An 18,824-nucleotide genomic window follows, 5' to 3' on the forward strand; every position below is an offset into this window, starting at 1 on the left:
GACTTTATATATACCATAGGCAGGAAAATATTATTTTTAAAAAAGCGTGTGTTTAAATATGAAATTAAAATCTAAATCTTCAGTATATACTTTCATGTCACAGCCCTATTAAACCTTTATCAGAGATTAAATAAATATTAATTTATTTTTTTCCTGTTAAGCGCGTAAACCGATGAACTAATTCTAAACGCATTGTATAAATAATTCCACCTATACTTTCTCACAAACGACACTGCCGACCCGTCTTTTCCAAGAAAGGACTGTGGCACGATATATCGAGATACTCTTAACAGTCCTATTAAAGCTAGAAAAGGCAATTACTGCCTCTAGAACAATTAGCTAAGACTCCATCCGGTCACACATCGAGCTTATATTGTCGGCTGTGACTCATTTATTAAGGTACCGTCAGCAGCTTAGTCTAAAACACGCATCTTTTTTTAATTGTTTAAATAGTTCGAGGTACTTTAACAGTCCAGATAGAGCTAGAAAAGGCAATTATTGACTTTATTTATTAACAATTAGCTAACATTACATTTAGTAATAAATATATTGAGACCCGGAACACATATTTATAAGTACAGTTAGCAAAAAAAATGTCGTATTTTAATTGTTCAAATAATTTAAAATACTTTACCAGTCCTAATAAAGCTAGAACAGGCAAATATTGCTTCAATGGCAATTAGCTAAGACTTCATTCGGTTACACATCGGACTTATATTGTCGGCTGTGACTCATTTATTAAGGTACCGTCAGCACCTAAGTCTAAAACACACATCTTTTTTAATTGTTTAAATAGTTCGAGATACTATAACAGTCCAGATAGAGCTAGAAAAGGCAATTAATGACTTTATTTATTAACAATTAGCTAACATTGCATTTAGTAATGAATATATTGGGACCCAGAACACATATTTATAAGTACAGTTAGCAAAAAAAAATGTATTTTAAATTGTTCAAATAATTTAAAATACTTTACCAGTCCTAATAGAACTAGAACAGGCAAAAATTGCTTCAATGACAATTAGCTAAGACTGTATCCGGTCACACATCGGGCTTGTATTGTTGGCTGGATTTCAAATTTTAATTACAGTTTGCAGAAAAAAAATATTTAGCGCATTCATAATTGTCTATTAATTCGAAAAACGTTACTAGTCCTAATAAAGCCAAAAAAGGCAATTACTGACCCTGAAACAATTACTTTACATCCCTTTCGATCAGACATAAATTGGTGGCCGAAATTCATCTTTTTAAGTAACGTCAGCAGCCAAGTTATAATCACACATCTTTTTTTAATTGTTTAAAATGTTCGAGATAATTTAATAGCCCTAAAAGAGCTAGAACTAGGCGTATATTGTTAGCTAGACCTCATCTTTTAAATACAGTTAACAAAATAGTTTCAATGGCCGTATTTTTAACTGTCGAAATAATTCTAGATACTTTACCAACCATAATAGATCTAATAGAGCTACGAGAAGAACTTCTAAAAACGAGTGGGTCATACACTGGGTTTGTATTGCTGATTGTACCTCAACTTTTAAGTACAGTTCGCAGAAAAGTTTTAATCGGGGGTATTTTTAATTGTAATAATAATTATAGATATTTTAAAAGTTTTTTTAAATATATAAAATGCAATTGCCAGCTCTAAACAACTAGCGAACCCATTGTATAATACATTTTCTTTTGGCTGAGGTTCATCTGCAAATGTACAGACAGCAAAATATTGAGATTAGAGAAAAAATATTATTTTTTAAATTTCAGTTCCTACTATAAAATAAATATGAGAAAACTTAACACTGAAAATCGACAACGAACAAATGATATAATTTTTGACAAAGGAACTAATTTATAAATACGAACATTTTTATCCTATGCTGAAAACAGCTGGTTAGAAGTTGATAATGGAAAAGTACATGAAATAGTATTGAATAACTAACGAAATAATAAATAATAACTGAGATATATTAATTAATCGAACAAAAATTCCTTTAGAAACAGATATATCCAAAAACCTCCTACTGATGATAGGTAGATTTATGAACAAATAATGTGATCTAGTCAAAGAAATAATTAGAAATAAGTTCATAGAGAATTAGTATGTAATGGAGGTAGAGACAACATAACATTAAAAACATCTCTACAACCTTCTAAAATATTTATACCCGTCAACAGCTAGCATCGGCTTATTTCCGCAAAAGGTTTTTAAGTGGCATTGCTATGATCATTTTTAATTGAGATAGGTAAGAGAAAATGGTCTGGTTGGTAATGAATTGGCAGGATGTTTATCTACCATACGGGTCGACAGCCCTGAGCACTGTACCTAGACCTCGTGCACGGGATGGAGCCGGTACGGTACCTCTTGAGAAATCTTCCCTAGTTAAAATAATGATAGATAAAAACGCCGTGATATCGTTAGAACTAAAACACGAGTAGGTATACAGGGTGATTAGTTATAAGTATGAACACTTCAAAGTGATGTGAATGTATGTCTCTTTTGCAGTCAATTAACATATGGTACACCCTTTACAAAAAAACAAAGGTTTCAGAAATGATAAATAACGTTGTTATTATTAAACGGTTTTATTTAGTTCGACCCGTACGGAATTTGTTTATGTCAGATTGATCTGAAATTTTGGTACACACATTTAATTTAGATGACAATACAATATAATAAAATCAATACCATTATAAATCTAAGATGGCCGCCGATACAAAATGGCGGATTACGTATTTTTCCTTAACCCCCTCAATATGGGTATCAAATGAAAGGGTTACACTAGTAAAACACGATGATAATGTCAAAATTTAAAATTCAAGATGGACGCCGTTCCAATATAGCAGACTAGGTATATATTCTTCCACAACCACCACAATATGGGTATCAAAAAACCGTTTATCTTAAAAGTTTTTAAATGAATTTATAGAGTAAGAAAAAACGTTTTCTAAATTTGAATTTCTACGTATTAAACTTAAAAACTTTTTACTATCTGTCCCTGTACTCTTTTTTTATAGCGATCAATATATACAGATTGTTGTCATGAAATATTTTCACATAATTTACAGAAAAACCGATTGAATTTTACCGCTTTGGCATTGATAATTTGTATTAGATGGCAAAAAGTTGTTGATAATAAAGGTGAATATATTGTTGATTAGAAATAAAAACTTGTTTAAAATGTAGTCGTGTGAATTTAACTTAAGAAAGCGACATTACTTTCCAGTTACCATATACATTCACCCTATTTATACATCAAATAACTTTAAAATATATATTTCGTTATCACATATTTTTAAGTTATACATAAATAAATAACCGTGTAATTGATATTATCTCTTGTGAAATGTAGAAAGCGTTTTGTGTTAAAAAAAATTAACATATAAACTTTACCTACCTACTATATCATAGTAATCTGACAGGTGCGTTCAAAACATTGTAGAAACGGGATACTCAAGTGCATCTTATATGTAAGATATCTTTTTTCTAATATTTATATATGTCTCACGTTATAAATATAGAAAAGGCACGCAATAGAATCATATATTACACGATCTAAATCACGTACTGATATTTTACGATCGATTTTTTTTACCATTCCTTTAATTGAAGTCATTAATAAAATTTATGACGAGATATTGAACGATACAGTTCGTAATAGGTGTGTGGATTAGATTTTTATTTATTTATTTTTAGCTGTCATTTCTCTGACCAAAGACTTTCGCCTTCATACATTAAATTATTTTGAATGGGATTTTCGGACCCTTCAAACGCTCGCCATTCGATTGGTACGACTATTACAAATTTACCTATAGTAGCAAAATGAAAAATCATAGCAAAATATTTTTAATTGAGTATTCAATAAAAAATAATTTGTTTCAAAAATTAATCTCCGATATAGCACGCAAAAGCTAATTCTAAAATTAAAAAAATGCGAAGTACACAAGGTTTTTTTAATACTTCTGTTTTAATGTAATGTCGTTTCTTTTGATATATTTTACAGAAAAACCAATTGACTTTTATCGCTCCGGCATTTAAAATTTGTGTAAATGGCAAAAGGTTGTTGATAACGAAGGTGAATATATTGTTGATTAGAAATAAAAATTTGTTAAAAATGCAGTCGGGTGAATTTTACTTAAGAAAGCAACAATAATTTGCAGTACCCTTATACATTCACCCGTTTATATTTTTTTACATGTACAAACAATTACCTTGTATATGAAATTAAAGATTAAACATGAAATACAAGAAAATACCTTGATGAATTTCAAATTCCAAATTTCTTTAACCAAGTAAGCATTTACATCTACTTCTGAATCGTCAATTATTTTAACATTAAAAGTAGTAAGGTATCATCTATTCAGAACGCAGATTTGTTGAGAACAGCTGGTCAGAAACTCAACAGTTACTGTTTTAAATGAAATTTGACAATTTTTCATGTGTACATTACAATATCAATCATGTAAATATTTACAATCATGTAACTTGGTTCGTTGTCATATGACAACAGTCCCATACATTTTGATCAACTAAAAACTCTTGAATGCTATAATAAGTTTTATTTAATAATGTACTTTTAATTTTATATTTAAAACTAAAGAAAAGTATGTCTCAGAAATCTTATGGAACTTTATTATCTATACATCCACACAGACCAATGTAGAATTTGTTAAATTTTTAAAGAATGGAATATAAAACTATGTAAAATGTAAGAACAATGCACTGCATTGATCAATCCATAAAACTAAAGTAACAAAGAACAGTTGTACTTACTCCGAACCTTAAACAGAGACAAACTAGAATAGGTTAAGGCGAGGAATTCAATTGAATAGGAGATATTATCTCAGGTTCGCTCTGAAAACACTTATCAGATATCAGAACGTAGATTGACGTGAAAGTGGGTGATCCTGGGCACACAGCGACATGATTGACGCAAAAGGTGTTAATGGAATACGGAATTGTATAAGGTTTGATATACCCGCTTATTCAAATGTTATATGCTCTATTCGTAGAGTGATATTGTTTTGAATCAGTTTTAATATGATCTTAAATACAGGTATTATATCATGATTCAACTTAATATATTTAACCTTTTTCTAAGCTTCATAAAATTATTTACTACATTATTATAACTATACTTTAAATGTCAACATTGATTTTGTACCACAATAATCTTTAGCAAGAAAATTGACTCGATGATGTACTCTGGAAATTTATTTAGAAACTCTTTTTTGTACAACTATCTACGGTAACACAATACACTATTATGTCTCTTAATTATTATGTAATAAATTTAAAAAGTTCTTGAACATACAGCGGTATAAAAAAAATAAAAAATAACTAGAACGCAAACGATTTTATAAAAAATTTTGATTAAGTACATACGAATGTATTTTATACAGTTGTAATGGAATAGGCGTTTGTCTTCAATCTCACCTGATGGACAGTGTAGACGAAGACGAAGGTGGAACACGCTCATCCAAAAGAAACCTGTTCACTCTACTCTTAAAGGCTTCAGAGTTTAACTCATTAGGAAAACGACCCAGACAGGTCGTTCCAAATCTTGGGGACTCTCACCAAAACGAGCTGTCAAACCGTTTAGTTCGACTTTTGGGTATGTCAACAACGTATGGATAAAACTTTTCCCAGCGCCTAGTAGTCCGATAAAAGAATAGAAATGGCTCAATCAGTTCGAAAAGAGCTTTCGAGCACTCTCCAAAGTATATTCTATAAAAACCGATAAGCTAGCAACTCGACGACGATGCTCAAGGGTGTGTAGTCTGCTATTTGAGAGCTTTTCGTTGTCAATAAACCTACGAACTCTTCGGTCAACTGAGTTCAAAGCTTCCTGATGATATTTGGTTGCACCGTCCAAGAGGAGACTGCAGTACAGAATATTTACAAATATGTATGAATTCAAACTGTTATTATCATCATTTTCATAAAAATAAACATTTATCGGATCCGAGTTGTCGGCACATAGATTTCACTAGTGTCGATTCCTATGAATGGTAATGTTTTATTCATTCTATCATGGATTTTCATTCCGTGAATGAGTTTTTTAAATTCATAACTGATATTTCACTCAAATTCAGGTTATCGTGTTTCGTTGCTGAGAAACCAATATCAAATCTGGTAGCTTTGAAGATTGAGCTGAAACATCACTCGTTGATGAAATGTTAATTTCTGTAGGGCCATCACTATACATAGGTTTCAATAGGTTGAATAAAAGGGCTCACATAAAACTCGCTTAGTTCGTGATGAATTTGAAAGTTGATACAAATCTTTACTATATTGTTATAATTAGTCCAATATTTATTTTCGTATTGACGATATTATCAAATTAGTGACACAAAACAATGCTCACTCGCCTCATACGAGGTAATAATATCTATTAATGTACTCCATATTTATGTTAATAGAAGCCATAACAATTAACTTCTGTAATCGTTTCATATTTGGACTCCGAATATATGATCATATTTCCGAATTTCGCGTTAAACTCAATTGGTTACCAATACTGCTTCTTTGGAATGCGCACATCCTTTATCTACTCTATAATATTCTTTTTCATTCTATTTCATAAATTTTCTTTCGATATCTTCATGTTAAAATTAAAAATACTTTCTTCTTCGTTTATGGCCAAGTCTTTTACCATACAGGTCTTTCGATTGTGAAATGCGCTACCGGCTGAATATAAGACGTGGTAAGTCACTATATATCTTTATTAAAATGGAATATAAATATTTACTAGACATTTGATTATTTACCCTTTAAATCATTTTTCTTTCTCCGTTTTTTTCTTCTCTTTAGATAAGTTTTCTTATTCTCTTTTTCTTTCTTTAGACGTTTTTTAAGACAAGAGTGATCCAAGTATGTTTGATGTTTTTATATGTTAATGTACGAGTATTTATAATTATGTATCAAACTTTATTCATGTATGTATGTTTGTATATATATATATATATATATAGAGAGAGAAATAGATAAGACCGTACCTTCTTTTTCCTTTCCGACCATTGTATTTTTATGTTTTATTTTTTCAGCCATTAGATGCCCACTGTGAGGCATAGGCTTTTCCCAAAGATCGCCAGCAACACCAGTCTTGCACTGCCTGCAACCTTAACTATGACGTCATTCCTCATAGTACGGGGACCCTTTGTCTTTACTATAATGCAATTATGTACATATGTTATATCGTGCACAATAAAGTTTTAAATAAGAAACTAAAAGACGAATATATGAAAATAAATATTATATATATGTAAAGGCACAGATTTTAAAACATTCAATTTAAAATTCTGATAGAATCATATAAGAGTTATATATATATATATATATATATATATATATGATCACTTTCACTGCACCTCACTCTGATGTTTTCGATTAAAATCTTATTAACACACAAATATTTTATTTGGATACGAAACGCGTTGTAGTTGCCAGGGTATATATTACCACCCACTGAATAACTACCTGAGAATTCGACTAAAAAATCGCATAACCGCATCACGATGTCCGAGAGATATAAAGATATCGATGGTCAAAATAAATTTGGAAGCACGTAACGGATCCACGCACATATTCAACAAATGAACGATCTTTACTACTTTTACAAACTAATATGTACAATTGAAATTTGTCCACGTATCCTTAAATATATAGAAGTAAAGGCGATAATAGAATAACTATTGATTTGATGACGGCAAATGTTGAGTTTTGGAGATTTATTGGCTTTTATATACGTATCGAGTGCACGATAATACTCATTGAGCTTAAGTTATTTTTCGTCGGATAAAAAATGTCCGCACGAGGATTCTTTTGTTTCATTAGCTCTAAAAGGTTAAACAGTTGATTTAATGCGCAATCCACCGTCATCTTAAGTCTATATGAGGATAAATTACGAGGAGCTCCGTTAATGAGATCAATATCTCAAGATGCACAAAACGATATGTAACACTAGCTTTTACATGCTGCTTTGCTCGAACATAATAATTTTTTACAAAAATATCATTTACAAGTCATCTATCAGCCGTAACACGTTATGCTGGATATATACCTCCTCCTATTTTTATTTATTTATCAAAACTTTTTTGTACACCATAGAGAGTAAATAGAGAAAAAAAGAAACAATTCATATGGTACAACAGCTGGTTTTATCGCTAAAGGCGATCTCTACCAGACAACTTTTGGATGGGGATGAGAGACTTGAAGGAGAGAGCAATTTAGGGTTTACGAACATACGAAAATATATATATATATATATATATATATATATATATATATATATATTTACGTAAGAAAGATACTATATAAATACGAATACATATAGATACATGTACTTACACACGTAAATATTTAAACTTAACCACACGAATGTATTTTTACTAGCCATTTATCAGTTTTTACCGGGACACGGTACCGGATGGTCAGCTAAGTAGCTTCACGCTCTACTTAACCGTTGACTAAGTTACACGAATCAACACTTAGACTTCGCTTAGTATGTTCTAAGTGATATGGTTAGCAAAACGGACATGGAAATGTAAAACTTGCAACAGGTCATTCACATTACAGGCTATACATACCTAGTATTAAATGAACAAATAAAAAATTATGCATTATATTTCAGACTAGTAAAGATGATGGGATGTAGATGGATACGGAGAAAGCTAGATCGGTCATCGTGGACATCTAAAGGAGAGGCCTGTGTCATAAAGTGATCATCTCTTTGCACTACGAGGTCAAAAGCACCTCCTTTGAATCAAGACGGTTTTCAATTAACGATATATAGCAGTGATTCCCAAAGTGGTCTATATCGACCCCTAGGGGTCTATGACAACCTGCAAAGGGTCTACGTCAGCGAAAAAAAATTTGGGGGTCCATGAAATGAAAATAGGGGTCCACGATAGTGGATCTCAACACATACACTGATAGTACTTATTTACTTACATCATACTATCTTATAATATCAAAACATTTACATTATTTATAAAAGTACCTATGAAGTAAAAAAATTATTATCTAATAACATATATAAAATTCTCGTGTCACGGTATTCGAACTTGATCTCCTCTGAAACGGCTTGACCGATTTTATATGCGTATTTAGTAGGTCTGAAAATCGGCTATCTATTTTTCATACCCCTAAGTGATAAGGGTTGTTCACCCTTAAAATTTTTTTTTATTTTTTTGACGAAATTTTTTGTTTTTATTTATTTATGATACAACATACAAAAATACATACAACCATAAATTTTCACCCCTCTACGATCAACCCTTATTTTTAAATTGAAAATTAAAAATATTTTTTTGCAAAACAACCTTTGCGGGATCAGCTAGTATGTTTATAAAATTGTGTAAGTTGTAGGATGTTGGTAAATTAGATTGGTTTAGTTGGCATAGTAGATACAAAATATTATTTTGAGTAGTTTTAAATTAAATTAAATTAATAAATGTATAAACTAACATGTGTTTTTACTTTAAGTTTTTAAAACTAAACTTCACTACAATTAGAAATTTACAGGAAATCAATATCAGGTAAGTAGGGGGTCTACCCAACACGGAAAAACATGGCAAGGGTTCTACGACACAAAAAAGTTTGGGGAACTCTGATATATAGTGTTAAAATTAACATAGCATTAATATATCAAAACGCTACGAATGGAGACATCGTAATTGTTATTCATTATAGAGAATTATAACAGTACAAGACCGCGTACATATTAAATCGGGAACACGAATTACATTCGACATTTCGAATCGTATCGTCTGTACATCGCGTCGACTGTATGAAGCTTTGTTGTATAATACGCCCGTAATTATGTTCCGATATAATTTTTGGCGCCCATAAATCCGCGATCGGTTTTTCCACTGGCAGCTGTCATTAAATACGTCCGCCATTAAGGTTATCGGAATTTCACTTAGCTACTTTGTAATTTCGATGCGTTTTGGGAACGTGAAGTCGACACCTTGCATCGATGAAAATGATGCGTATATAAAGTGTGTTTTAATTTAAATTGAAAAACGATTTTTTTATGACGTGAAATTATAACATAAAGTTGTCTATAATGATTAATTTTAATTTGCCTCACGAAAACATCTATCAGTTTTATAATTCTATTTAAAAAAAAAAACTTATTCTATAAAGGCGACTGTAAATAAAAATTAAAGAAATATTTTTTTACAATGACGTCATCGGACATGGAAGCTAAATAAGGACTGCTTTAAACCGTTGCTATTGGAATTCTATGAGATCTATGAAATATGACTAATGCATGGATATTTATTATTTTGATTTACTTTTCTTACATCAGTAGCTTTTTCATTCATGCGTACTTATATTTAACTTTTATTTTTATTTATCGCGAAATTACGCATACTAAGGTCTTTCGTTATTAATATGATTATTGTGTAACTGGTTAGGAAAATAGGCACCTATATTAAACTTAATGCGTATCCTAATGAAGTTGTATTTTTAATAATATATAATTGTAATTAATTCTATACATCCTCAAAGAATATAAAAGAGAGGTTATCGTCGACTGTACAAAACATTCATATTTACGAATCTGCAAGTTCTTTGGACATATCACCCGTAATGACTCAATGGTACCTTTGATAGTGCAAGGAAAAGTGGAAGGAAAGCTATCTCGTGGAGGCTCTCCAAAAAGGTAGACAAGTCTGTATGTGTATGTGTGTAAACTGTACACACATACATATAAAAATATTTATATGTGTATAATAATGAATGTTTTTGTATGTATGTACTCCCTAAACTGCCCTCTTCTTCATGTCTCTCATCTCTAACCAAAGACTGTCTGGTAGAGATCGCCTCGAGCGATAAGACCGCCTCTTGTACTTCTATATAAATTGTTCATTTTTAAATTATTATCTACGGTGTACAAAGTGTAAATAAACCACATTAAAACAGTCAATAAAAACTCAGTAAATTAATGTTCTAATTCTGTCGACGCATAGCGGCCGCAACGGGGCATCGGCAGATTCTGTCAAGAGTGCATGACTAAAAAGAAGTAGAAGAATTATTTGAAAGGGCGGCGAAAATAGTCGCCTTCCATTCCTGAAGTACAGCAGTGAAGTAATTGAAAAAGCCTTATATAAAAACAAAACAATTTAGTAAAGATAAGACTGTAAAAATGTAAATTTTTTTGTATCTCAGAAGGCAAACATTATATCAAAGAACTAGAAAATTATAAATGAAAAAGTATATAAATAGAACAGATAAAATAAATATAAATGAGTAAAAAAAATAAAATTGATGAAACATATGTACTGTAATATAAAGAAGAAATTTACTGTAATTTCGGAGCGGAAGAGAAAGAAGGAAGGCGGTGTGTATAAAAAAGCAAGTAAGCCAAGAGAATGCTTGGAATTGTGACGAAAAATAGATTACGAATGAAAAAAATTATGAAAAATATAAGAAGAGATAGAGAAATAGAAGTAAAAAGACCCTGTCCTTCTTTAGACATGGGGACACGAGTATTATTCATAAAAAAAAACTAGAAGAATTAGTAAATTTTTTGTGTATGTTCTGATGTGAACCAAATAAATTAAATCGAAAAATATTTTTAAGTAAAATATTCTATAATAATCGTAAATATTTAAGAAAATATTGACGATACAAAAACATGTTACGTTCCAAATTTAAAATTTATAAATAGTACAATCACCTCCGCAACGATGTCAGCTCTGAAGAAAAAAAATATGTGCCTCGAAAATCATCGGTGTAATTTTCAAGGCTTTAATATTACATGCATGTTATTACACTCGACTGTACCTAATTGAAAATACAGATTGCGCGCGTATAGTCCAATATAATGAGCGCCGATGGAAAACCGTTTTGCCTCATTTAAATAACACGTCATAATTTGATTCGAATTACAGGATCGATACAGTTTCTCGAAGGTGTGACCAGCACACAGTCGCTTACCAAAACGTTGTACTCCTTATGTGCCTTGTGCGGTAACCCCCCTATTATACGGTGCTTTTATAACGCGTAATATTTTTTTCTAAAAATTCTATTTAGGCGCTCTTTTATGAGTAATGTTAAACTAGTCATTTGTACATAAAGAATATTGACGCGTTATATGAGATATAATCTACCATGCGATAGTGATGACTTTTAGTTTTATATTATACAGCATATAAACGTAATTTAAATTTCGTTACAAATCAAATACATACATCAATATATAATGGTGCACTTGATCACAGGCTTTCCCTTATTTGGTGCTCTCAGAACAGGTTGCCAGTTTCGATTGCTGCAAAAGGTAGAAGAAAGGAACATCGTATCACTTATGGACAACGAGAAGAGTCGCGGGACCTTCCTAGAACTCTACAGAAGGATTATAGGAAAGCCTGTTAGAAGAGACAAATAGGCCAAACACAAAAGTGTACAAGACTAGCAAAAATAAGTACTTTAATCTGTGATAAACATAGGATAAAAATAGAAAAGTAAAAATTTAACTATAAATGAATGTAAATGTAAGAAGCAAACAAAGCATAATAAAACAAAATGTAAACCTATAGTATTGTAATGGCAAAGCAATGAAAGATGATGAATGAAAGAATAAGGAAGATATAAAAGGAATGAAAGAATTTGTGGGAATAAAAGATGATCTAATAAATGACATTGAGAAGAAAAAAAGGAGAGAAAGCAAATAATATGATGAGGAAAAAAGAAAACTAAAATCTTATATCATATAACGCGTAGAAGAAGGCCATTGGGAGGTTTCTGGAGAAGTTTCTGGAGGGGAAACAACGGACCAGGAAGCGTAGCGTAGAACGTTCAACCAAAACTTGGAAAGAAGATCTTCAGACGACCCAGGCCACTTCATGGGAACATCCATTCGGCTGATATGATGATGAAAGTTTGTACTCCACTGCACTGTTATTATATAACCGTATAATTCGCTATAAATTATCCAAAGTGAATAAAGATCATAAAAAATATTACGAAAACAACTTTATAAGCGACAAAGGGAACAAACCAAAATAAACATTGTATTGTTGACCGGGTATCAGTCCTCATTAACGTTAATATCAAGTTCTGATCGAAAATCGTTTTAATGTGTCGATGTGCAGATATATCTCACACTGGTACACGCCAGTACGAAGTAAACGAGGCATGTATTTGAGGAAAAAAATACTTAAATATTTAAATAGATGTGTAATATCGCATTGTAGGCATTTCTAATTTGTTCTTACAAAACTAGTTTAACATTTATGGATCCCCTACTAGATGGATCTATGACATAGTCAAGATCGATGAAAGTGGCGGATATATGTCCACTATAAGGTATAGACCTCCTTCAAAAATCATCACGACGACATGTACTATAACATCCAGCGATTTTCTACCTACCCACGCAGCATCAACCAACTCGTGATCACCATACAAAAACTTTTCAGCTACAACAGCCGACATCCGCCCCCGCTGCAAAACTCCGAGCAAGGCTCTCTACATTGCGCTGTGACTTTGAACCTTTTGATAAGGCCAGTCGTAAGCGACCACTTACCAAAAACATATTTTAAGGAGGCCTTCTCTCACCTCAACCCATAGCGAATGCTCCTCTCTTGCCCGGCATCTCCTTCAGAAACCTCGTAAGGCATCATAAATACGTCCTTACGGAACCTATTGCAGGATTTCTACATTCCAGTCATAATATACTAAGTGCTAATACTCCCACGTCAAAAGCCACGCCACTGACGCCGAAACCTCACGAAAAAACGCGTGCAGTTCTCCAAAACAAAACACCACACCCTCCATCCTGTCGGCGACCATTCGACCCCATCTCCGCAAACAGAGTGATCGATCCTTGATAGCAGTATCCTTCCTTAGACTGTCTAGTGGTGGACCACTAGACAATCTAAGGAAGGATACTGCCATCCAATCAGCACTCTACAATTACACACTCCACGCTGCCATCCAATCAGCACTCTACAATTACTACACATTTATTCATTGACACGATCAAGTAAATCTTGTTTCACCTCCGTCGGAGTGTCACATATAGGCGGAGTTACACACGATGCTTTAGTTTTTAGTATAATCACGGACCCTTACGCTCCTTGAACTCTTTACCGAAGAAGCTGTAAAAGCCTTTTTTTGATGGCACCCGCTATTGGAGGCCTCTCGTACCCCTAATTAGTTGGGTTCAGGGTCTTTGTTTACAAATAAGTTTTTCAGATTTTTCATCTTTATTCTTCACTCACTGTCATACTTCTCAATTTCTTTTATTCTTACCTTATTATATATCATAATATCTTTCATTTTGTTCTTTCATTCATTCTTGCTTTCAACGCCTACCTTCCATTATCTTATTACTCTTAGGTGGCTAGGTACATTTTTTTTATTCTTTATTTTATTATTTACATATTCTATTTTTATCACAGTTTTCTTTTGGTTGTTCTTAATACATTACTACAACTACTGTAAAACTATTACTGTACAACCAAACAACTACTGTGAAAGCCTTAGGGATAACAACACATCTTTCGAAACAATACAATACCATGTTTCTGATCCGTATGTGATCTCTGCCGACACGTGTTATATAGATGAAATTATTAGAAACGAAATAACAAAGTGCGAACGATTCAGATGGCGAAGAATATTATTATTCTCCACGCATGTCCAATACGTACGGTATCACCCGATCTGTGCAAGTTGTCGGCGAGCAGCGAGTATCGTCTTTCCATCTAAGAATGTAACTGTTAATAATATTTAATACCTGTCTGAACCTAAGCTAATGCCTTCCGGTATATCTATCGTTTATCTTTGTTTAATTCTGATAAACCAGCACTCGTGCGATATGGTTGCTCGGTGAGAAACTAAACTTGATATTTACGCTTCCGGTCATTCAATAACCCAGTTAGACCTGTTACAGCTACTCTAATTAAAGATCTAAGATTGTTTAGATTTTATATGAAAAGTTTTGTAATGGAAAAATCTTGACATTCCTTTTGATTTGATCTGATCTTTCTACAATGTTTTATGAAGTAAATTTTTAATGTTGTGTTACCTATAAAGGAACATATAATTGATCAATTATTTATATATCATTTTTTAATTTAATTTAACTTATGTAGACTAATTAACCTATATAAATAAGTAAGTCATTTGCATAACGCTACCAAATTTCATTCTAGAGATGCGTTCCTTTTTTTCATCAACTTTTAGGTGTTACGCTAGTTGCAGCGAAAGACCACCTATCCACGGATTAATTCCTTCTTGGATGGTTAGGCAGATGAATAACTTTTGTAATGGTGGCGGAGTACATAAATGTATACAAAGGCTATTTACAAATCATGATTGAGCCAAATTCCGAATTTATATCGGCATTCGAATTTAAATTCGAACTTTAAAAAATAATTCAAACATAAAAGGTGTTGTGGCTACTAGTTTTCATATTAAGGCTACAAAAGCTACATTAAGGCTGTTTTTTTAATGGCCTATGTTTTGGGGACCTCTCATACTCCCCCTGTCTTGGGTACACGAGGGAGGCGAGCTACAAAATGTCTCGGTATAAAATGCATAGAAAATACATATAAAATTGAAATTTAAAAGAAGGCGACGTATGGACAGATCATAGAATGAGATTAATGTAAATTGAAAATTATGAAAGTTGGGTATTTTAATGAAAATAGATTTGAAAAGAATTATTGAAGTAAAGGTCTTTAATTATTAGGGGTACGAAAGGCTAATAACAGGACCAAAAAAAAGTTTTTCATTTTCCTCCCTTTTACCGTCTTCATTTCTGACCTTCTAATGTTATTAAATATAGCGTTGTAAGTTATTTTCCACCTCCATAACACTTTCTCCGAGCAATCTTGAAAAAAATTAAGGCTTTTTTTTTACAAAATACCCGTTACAGTAGAACCAGATATAAAAACGGACGTGGAATTTCACAGCGAGAAAAAAATAATTATGAAATGACTTCATGAATATTAAATAATGTTAAATATATTCTAAGTTCATAAACTTAATATGTGTATACAAGTTTATCTATGGTATAGAATGCAGGCAAGGTCCGGTGCGCGTGCGCTGTCGCGTGTTTGTCATACCGAGTGACTCGCTCGGTCCATACGTAGCTGATAAAGCCACGTGTACACTGACATTTTATATACTCTGAATTCAAAATCAAAAAGTATATTTATTACATCTCTTTTTGACGTTATTTTGATAGATGTCTTAGACCTGAAAGTAGCAGGCTGAAACTTCCTGTGACCGTATATATATATATATATATATATATTACATATATGGATCTATAGACATGTATATACATGTAATATAATACACATATATGGTCGCAGAAAGCAGCTGAATACGAGCAGCGCTAGATCGGTTATCGAGGACTGAGATTTGTGATAGGTTGCGAGTTCGATTGCTAGAATACGCTTTGTGCATATATTTAGGTTTGCCACTGCTCACAAATAAGTTTTCAGAAGATGGGAAGTCACGATCTATACGCATCATAATACCACTCTGCGTGCGCCAACTTGCCTGCCAAGCTAGGCGATCTTACCTTACTTATATTATACCCTCTGTGTATATACCTCTGTGTTTGGCACTAATCGGTGTAACATAACTCCTGAAGATGCCCCGTGGAGGGGTGAAACACGTGTTGAGTGATTTGGCGGTGGCGGTTGTATGATTCGCAATGTTTGCCGCATACGCATTTATCAGCGGGCTGACGGGCGGTGCACTTTGTTGCACGACTACCAATGCATTTGTAGAAGTGGCTAAATATTGGCACTACCTATTTTGTAGCCTGTAATTTTTTAACTACACTAACTAAAGGGAAGGAGCTAGTAGTGATCCGAATTTCGGAAAAAAATTCTTACTTTGTAATTACAACCATTGATTTTTACAAAGGGTGTATCATACATTGATTGAGTGCTAATGGGGTATATATTCCCCCTTTAAAGTTTTGACATCTATATCTGGACATCCTGTATGTGACCGTAAAATTCACGATTAAAGTGACCATGTAAAACATTATTTATTGCAGTAAAAAAATGTAAGTGTGAAAAATCCCTAATGAGGCTAGAACGTGAACTGCTAAATGAAATATTGGCATTTTACGATATGAACGCAATCAATATTAATCTCGTGCGATCTATCGACTTACTGTTACGCTCTGCGATAGGGCAAGTCGGGTTTTTGCAGAGCGTTGCTCTATTACGCTATCTTTAAGCACCCTATAAGTTAACATTATTATGGAACTGTAATTAAATAAGTATATATTTTAAGTAAGAAAAGGACCAATATTTAGCCACTTTCGCACATGCAGTGGTAGTTGTGCAATAAAGTGCACCGCCCGCCAGACCGCTGATAAATGCGCATGCGGCAACAATGCGAAACACAACCGCCACCGCCAAATTACTCAACACGTGTTTCACCCCTCCACGGGGAATCTTCGGGAGTTATGTTACACCGATTAGTCCAAACACAGATTTAAATATATTTTTTTTAATGTAACTTATTCAAAAATATTAACACAGGAAATAGTACGAGTAATAGGTGATAATAAAATTTTTGAATAAAAATATAATACTGTGATCAAAAAGCAAGATGATTTTATATATCAAATGTAAATATTTATTATTCCAAATCAAAGTAATACCCGTCTGATAAAATGCACGTGTCAACGCTTTTTCCAGTCTACGAAACAGTCGGTTACATCCTCAATTGTGTCAAAACGGCGTCTCTCGCATTGGCTTTTTAAATTTGCTGAATTACCAAAAGAATATGGTGGTTGCGGAACAATATGAATCGAGATTTGACGCTTTTTTAAAAAAATGAGTGATTTTAGCACCAATCGGGACATGACGCGCTTGACGAAATTGAAACATGAGAAATACGTGTACACGGAAATAATTTTTAACAAACAGACGCTAATCAAATGTTAAAGTCAGGCCATCAATCCAGAAAAAAAATACCTGCCTTTCAAATGTCCGGGATTATGAAATAACAATTTCATCCTAGTTTTTGATCGTGTAGTTACTTTATAGTTCAACAATAATATACGATATATAAAGTGATATATATGATTAGAATATACGAAAAAACATTGCGTCGAAGTTGACCATTGAATATATACATATCTATATACACATGCAAGCATCATATTGCATTTTTATTAAGGATTTTTACATCTACAATCTATTTCAATGTGTTCCCGTTTAAAGAACACAACACTTAATTTATAAGCATGGATTTATGTCGTTTCAACCCATAGAAACTGAATGCAAGGTATAGGTTTTCACTAAATATAATTCTAGGGTATATACTACAATCGCCATGCTTTGCAGGTGGATTGGGGATCGCAGAGTACGCATAAGGCTTTATTATTCTAAGCAAGCCTTAACCGTATGAAATCATCACCATTATTATGCTATTACTCGATATATACCCACTGCCCCCTTCCATCGACAATCCTCTATTTAACTATATCTCGCTCCACCTATAAGGTTATTCTATCAGCTATAGCTAAACTAAAAGACAAGGCCATGTGTGATTGTGTCAGTTGAATAGGGAAAAAAAAAATAAAAACACATTTCACTTAAGAATTTCATCGTATCATCTGCCGTATTTCAATCATAACAGTGCAATATATCATCTACCTAACTTCCTATATCACAAACAACTTGTTTAATTAAAAAGAAGCTTCATTCGCAGTTTAATTGTTCGAATGACAGGCAATATGCATAATTTCGATCGACTCCCACAATTATCTTCGTCGGCATCTTCCTTATTGATTTGCAATTTAAGTGACTCTCGCGAAATACTAAATTGATTTAAGAAA

The sequence above is a fragment of the Battus philenor genome, unplaced genomic scaffold (assembly GCF_028537555.1).
Source record: "Battus philenor isolate CCGP_79_NKW_IND1 unplaced genomic scaffold, ilBatPhil1.0.hap1 SCAF_16, whole genome shotgun sequence".
In the NCBI taxonomy this organism is placed as follows: Eukaryota; Metazoa; Arthropoda; class Insecta; order Lepidoptera; family Papilionidae; genus Battus; species Battus philenor.